Here is a 6,000-nt window from a genome sequence, read left to right on the forward strand (position 1 = left end):
GCAGGCATTTTTGAGTGCTTAGAGCTTTGTTAGACATCGAAGATGCCAAGGTCATCCACTGCATGGGATTCCCAAACCATATCCAATCCTCTTGACTTTTGTCTTGCCACTGGACTTTGATGACTCTGGCAGAGAGAGTGAGGCTGATGACTTTGTGTAGCTTTGCCTCACTTAAATCCAATTTATTCAAAAGTCAAAAGACATCAATGAATGATGTAATTTTAGTCCTCTTTGAGCATGAAGGACAATAATCAACCAATTAGAGAAATTACAGAATAAAAACCAAGGCCATCTTTGGTCCTTTGCTGATTAAATGAACATTAGCAAAACTAAGTCTTGTCCTGATGCACTGAATCAAAGGGGAAGCTAGGTGGTATGGGCCCTGGAGTCAGGAAGGCCTGAATTCAAATCTGGCCTCTGACACTTGACACTGTGAGCTTGAGCAAGTCACTTAACCCAGACTGCTTTGCAAACCCCACCCCCACCCCCCAAAAAAGAAGAAACATAAGCAGAAACTAGAAGTTCCATCAGGTTTTTTGTGAACCTGCAAATAGTAGCACAACACTACCTATATTCATCTCCTATGTTATGATTTAAGAATCAATGAATGAAAGTAGTTGTTGGTTTGTTATGGGGTTGTATCTCCCCCACATCCCAGTTTCGTGGACTCTTGCTCCTTTTTTGTGGTGAAGTTAGTTGCATTGGTTACAATAACCCATAAGTTTTACTTTAGAAGATGTTCTCTAACCAAGTCTAACTCCTTATATGCTATAGATGGACAACGTTGGTTCTCTGAGCAAAAGCTCAAACTTTGAAAATCACAAAACTTCTTTAGTATAATGATTCTGCTGTCAAGAACCTTCAAGAAATGTTTGTGATTCTTTTGTATGTACTGTGTGGAAATTCTTCTGTATATAGCAAAATATTTTTGTTATGATAAAAGAGAAATCATCAGATTCCTTGAAAACCTTTACTGACTACAATGAAATAAAAAGTATTGGGTTGGGGCGGCCAGGTAGCACAGCAAGTAAGAGCACCAGCCCCAGTGTCAGGATGACCTGGGGATCGAATCCAGGCTCAGACATTTAGCACCCACCCAGAAACACCTGGCCGTGTAACCTTGAACAAGTTACTTGACCCCAACTGCTTAGGGGCGGCCAGGTGGCTCAGCAAGTAAGAGCACCAGCCCCAGTGTCAGGATGACCTGGGGATCAAATTTGGGCTCAGATACTTAGCACCACACCCAGAAATAACTGGCTGTGTAACCTTGAGCAAGTTACTTAACCCCAAATGCTTTAAAAAAAAAAAGTATTGGGTCATGGTTTTCAAGGATAATGAGAAATTATAAGTGAAAACTAGTCATATTTATAAGAGTCAGAGGACAAAGTGAAAATAAAAAATAAAAAGAATCTACTGGTCACCTCCAGGAAGAAATCACAAAATGAAGACCCCCAGAAATGTCATGGCCTCAATCCAGAGCTTCCAGGTAAAAGAAAAAAATACTGCAAGCATCTAGGAAGAAGAAATGAAGTATTGAGGAAACACTATCAGAAACACATAAGACCTGGCATCTATGATTATAAAAGAGAGAAATTTAAGAATGAGATATTCCAACAGGCTTATAACCAAGAATGATTTATCCTGAAACTCCAAGTAGAAATACACAAGGAAAAAATAAATCTTTAATGGAATAGAAGACTTTCTAGCATTCCTGATCAAAAGATCAGGGATGAATAGAAACTTTGAAATACAAACATGAGAGTCTAGAGAAATCTAGAAAGGTAAATTCAATGGAACAACTGCAAGGGCTAAATAATGATGAAATACTTACATTCTAATATGGGGAGAAAAAACAAATATCTCATGGAAATTCCACTGTCCTCTAGGGTTACATAAAGATGACAAACAGGGGGATTGGGTGTGGTTTTGTTCTGTTTTGATGATTTTAAGGGAGGAAAGAAAAAGGAAGGAAAAAGGGATTCAGTAAAAAAGAAATGAGGAAGAAGAGTGTAGGAACTTGCTATTTCCCATAACTGTGGGACACCACAAAAAAATAATACAAAAACAGAGGAAGGGGTTGGGGGAGTGGGCATCACATGAACTCTTTCATCTGATCTGGACATAGGAAGATTGAACACACTCAGATTCATACATGAAGAGTTTGGTTTAGTGATACATTAAACTCAACAGGAAAATAACAGCTAGATTTATATAGCACTTTAAAGTTGACCAAACAATTTACAAATACTGTCTCATCTTAACAACAACCCTGGGAGGTAGGTGCAATTATTATCTAGATTTTAGAAATGAGGAAACTGAAGCAGACAGGGGTTAAGCGACTTGCCCAGAGTAAGTATCTAGGGTGGGATTTGAACTCAGGTCTTCCAAATTCTAGGTTCAGTGCTTTATCTGCTGATTGATCTAGATGCCTCTAGAAAGGGAAAGGGTAAAGAGCAAAAGAAGGGCTTAAGAGGGAGGATAGAGCCCCGGCCCTGGAGTCAGGAGGACCTGAGTTCAAATCTGGCCTCAGACACTTAACACTCACTAGCCATGTGACCTTGGGCAAGTTACTTAGCCCCAATTGCCCTGCCTTGCCCCCTCCAAAAAAGCAAAAAAAAAAAAAAAAGAAAGAAAAACGAGGGAGGATAGAGTCAAGTAGGGAGTAATCACAACCAAAACAAATTCCAGCTTTGGAAGGTAGATCATAAAGGAAGGTGTGACACATGCATGCTTTAGAACTATTCTTCCAGGTTTCACTGGTAAGGTGAGTTGTCAAAAGGCAATGTCTACATCCATTGTAAAGGTTTTAGTTGAGGGGTTGAGATTGGTTTTCTAGTACTGTTGCTCATGGGCCCCCTACCAGTGTTCTCTACCATCACCACCACCCCCCATGACTATCAGTCAATATAAATTGATCATATTGACTTAATTAGCTTTTAGAAAAGATTATCTTACTAAGTTGGCATAGTAAAAACAATTGGTACAAAACATGGCTACAAAAAACTGTGATACCCTCTCCCACTAAAACATAAACAGTCCAGGGCAAAGTGGGCTTAAACTTAGAGGATACAGGTGTCAACTCACAGGTCCTAGAAGTCCTTTTTCCTGGTATCCCTCCCCCTCTACCCTGTAGGTGAGTTTCTGTTGGGCTCCCCATAGCATCTTCTCCCACATAACTGCCTTTCCTTAGTATGTCTATTAACCTTAGCTCTGGAGGCAGATGCTATGTCAGCTGTTGCTGTTCTGAGGAAGATGTTGGAATGCTGATGAAACCTTCTGAAGTTCACAAGGGCCCCCCTCTGGTCAAGGGAAGGGAAAGAGGCCAACGTGCTCTCCTCCCCAACTACCAAGTGATTCTTTTTCAGAGGTTTGGCTAGAAGCTTCCACTACTAAGTCTGCAGACCCTCAAATGCTTGATTTCAAACTGGCTTATTGTTTTCATATAAGCCTCACAGAGTTTGATCCCATCTCCTCAACCAATCCAAATATACTTCCTATGCAGCATCATTCCATTTCATCCAATGGCTTTCAAGGACCCCTAAACTGACCAAAGACTTTACACCTAGTCTAAAGTCTCTGGCTAATTGAGAGATTCAATAATAATTATGGATCATTAGTATCTATGAAATAATTTCCCCCACCATATTCTTCACTAAAAAGCAGGACCAAAGAGAGGATATTATGGAAGGAAGTACACATTTAGCAATCATAACCATTATCATTAATGGGATGAACATGAATATAAAATGAAAAAGGGTAGCAGAATGGATTAAAAAGCATAATCCAATGATATGATGTTTACAAGAAACATATTTGAAATTTAAAGATTCAGAAAGAATTAAATAAAGGGGTTAGAGAAGAATTTATTAAGTTTCATATGAATTTGAAAAAGCAGGGGTGACAATCATGATCTCAGAGAAGTCAACAATAAAAATATACATGATCAAAAGAGATAACAGTGACCTTATATTATGCTTAAAGTCACCATGTACAATAAAATAATATCAACATAATACATATATATGCACTAAATGGCACAATATCTAAATATTTTTAGGAAAAGTAAATCAGATTACAGAATGAAATAAACAATTGAAACAATAATAATTGGGGACATCACGTTTTCACCCAGAGATAAACCTAACAAAAATATAAAAACAAAAAAAAGTTAAGCACATAAATAGAAATTTTGAAAAGATATATTTGATAGTGTTAACCATTACTGAGTTAATTCTAAGAAAGATAAACAAAATTAGGCTGCATCTGCATGTTTATTTCTCTCAAAGTTTGTAGAACATGCATATAGATATATGCATGGGAGCTTATTATGGAAAATGAGCCCAAGGACAGATAGACAAAGGGAATCTTAAATCTGCAGAGTAATTCCCTCTCACCCCTCCCTTCCTTCCTTGCTCAGTATGTCTGTGTTAGCCAAAATTATAGTCTCCATATGTGATAACCATAATATGAGAAAGAATTTCTTAACTGGATAGATTGTAACTACAATAAGATAAGAGAATGTTGGGGTGTTGATTGAAACTATAGATCCAGGACATCTGTATTTCTTTTATCATTAACATGTATGTATGCATGTATAGATGCATGTGTGTATATATAACATAGCATAATATGTGTCCATAAAATACCAAGCAAGAAAAAGTCCCATTATTCAAGATAGTGTCCAGTTCACAAATGTCAATTATGTATGTTGTGCATATTTTCAGATTTTTCAACCTAGATTCAATATATTGATGATGATTTTACTCCTTTTCTTTAAAAATACTCTTTTTATATAGTATTTCTCTCTGGAAAGGCAAAGGGAGAGAAAACAGGGGAAGTATAGTGATGTTAACTAACAAACAAAAAGATATTGATAAAAACTTAAAAAAATATATAGGGACTACCAAAAGAAGGAAAAAACCTTGGGCCAGATAAACTTACAGGTGAATTCTACCCAAGGTTAGAAGAACAATTAATTACAATATTATATAAATCATTTGCTAATAAAAATACAAAAGGGGATCCTATCAACTCTGGAAAAAAAACCTTCTAATACACAAAAGAAGAGGGGAGATTTTTGAACTAATCTTTTAACTAAGAAGTGGAAAAGAAAAGAAAAAGATGAGGAGAAACAGTAATATTTCTTCTAAATACTAAAGTAGTAACAGAAAAAAAAGGAACTCACTCAAGCAAAATTCCCCAAACTTGGGAAAGGATTGACAAATAGGAGAGGTGAAAAGAGGTTGGAGAAAGCTGTCTGTGGGAACAGTATTGCATCAAAATTGTTTAAACAAAACGAATCACAGGGACAAAGTACTGATTTAAAACAAGAAGAGGAACTTAAAAAAAAACCTACTTAAAAAAAGGTTCTAACAACACAAAGTGAGTTAAACACAAACCTTACTCTCATTACATTAAATGTGAATTATTAAAAAACCTAACAAAACAAAAAAAGTATAGCAGAATGGATAGGAAAACAAAATTTCATTCCTTGTTTATGAGAAACATATTTAAAAAGCAAAAAAGTACATAGAATGAAAATGAGAAGTTGACACAAAGTTTACTATGCATTAGGCAACTTCAAAAAAGTAGGAGTTGCAATTGTGGTTTCAGGCAAAGCAAAAATAAAAATTCACAATATCAGTAGAGATTATCAAGGAAATTATATTATGTTTAAAGGAAACTACTGCATTCAGGACGGAAGGCATGGCATGACCTCCCCGCGGCTCTGGCTTCCACCTTCCCCAATCCATGTAAAAAGGGGGACTCTAAACAAACTTTGGAGCTGCAGAACTCACAAAACGACACAGAGAAGCTAACCTCCCACTGACGACAGCCCAGCAGGCCAGCAGGAATCCAGCTCAGTGCTCTGGGAGCTGAGCCCAGCCTCATACCAAGGCTTTAGCCCCAGGGCAGGCCTGACCAGCTGCCAGCTGGAGGGACTCCAGATCAGCAGCAGCTGTGGCCGTTTACAGATTTATCAACACATAGATGCCAAGG

The sequence above is a fragment of the Petaurus breviceps genome, unplaced genomic scaffold (genome assembly GCF_028583685.1).
Source record: "Petaurus breviceps papuanus isolate PSGF00001 unplaced genomic scaffold, PetGlider_PUasm1.0 175, whole genome shotgun sequence".
NCBI classification, from domain to species: domain Eukaryota; kingdom Metazoa; phylum Chordata; class Mammalia; order Diprotodontia; family Petauridae; genus Petaurus; species Petaurus breviceps.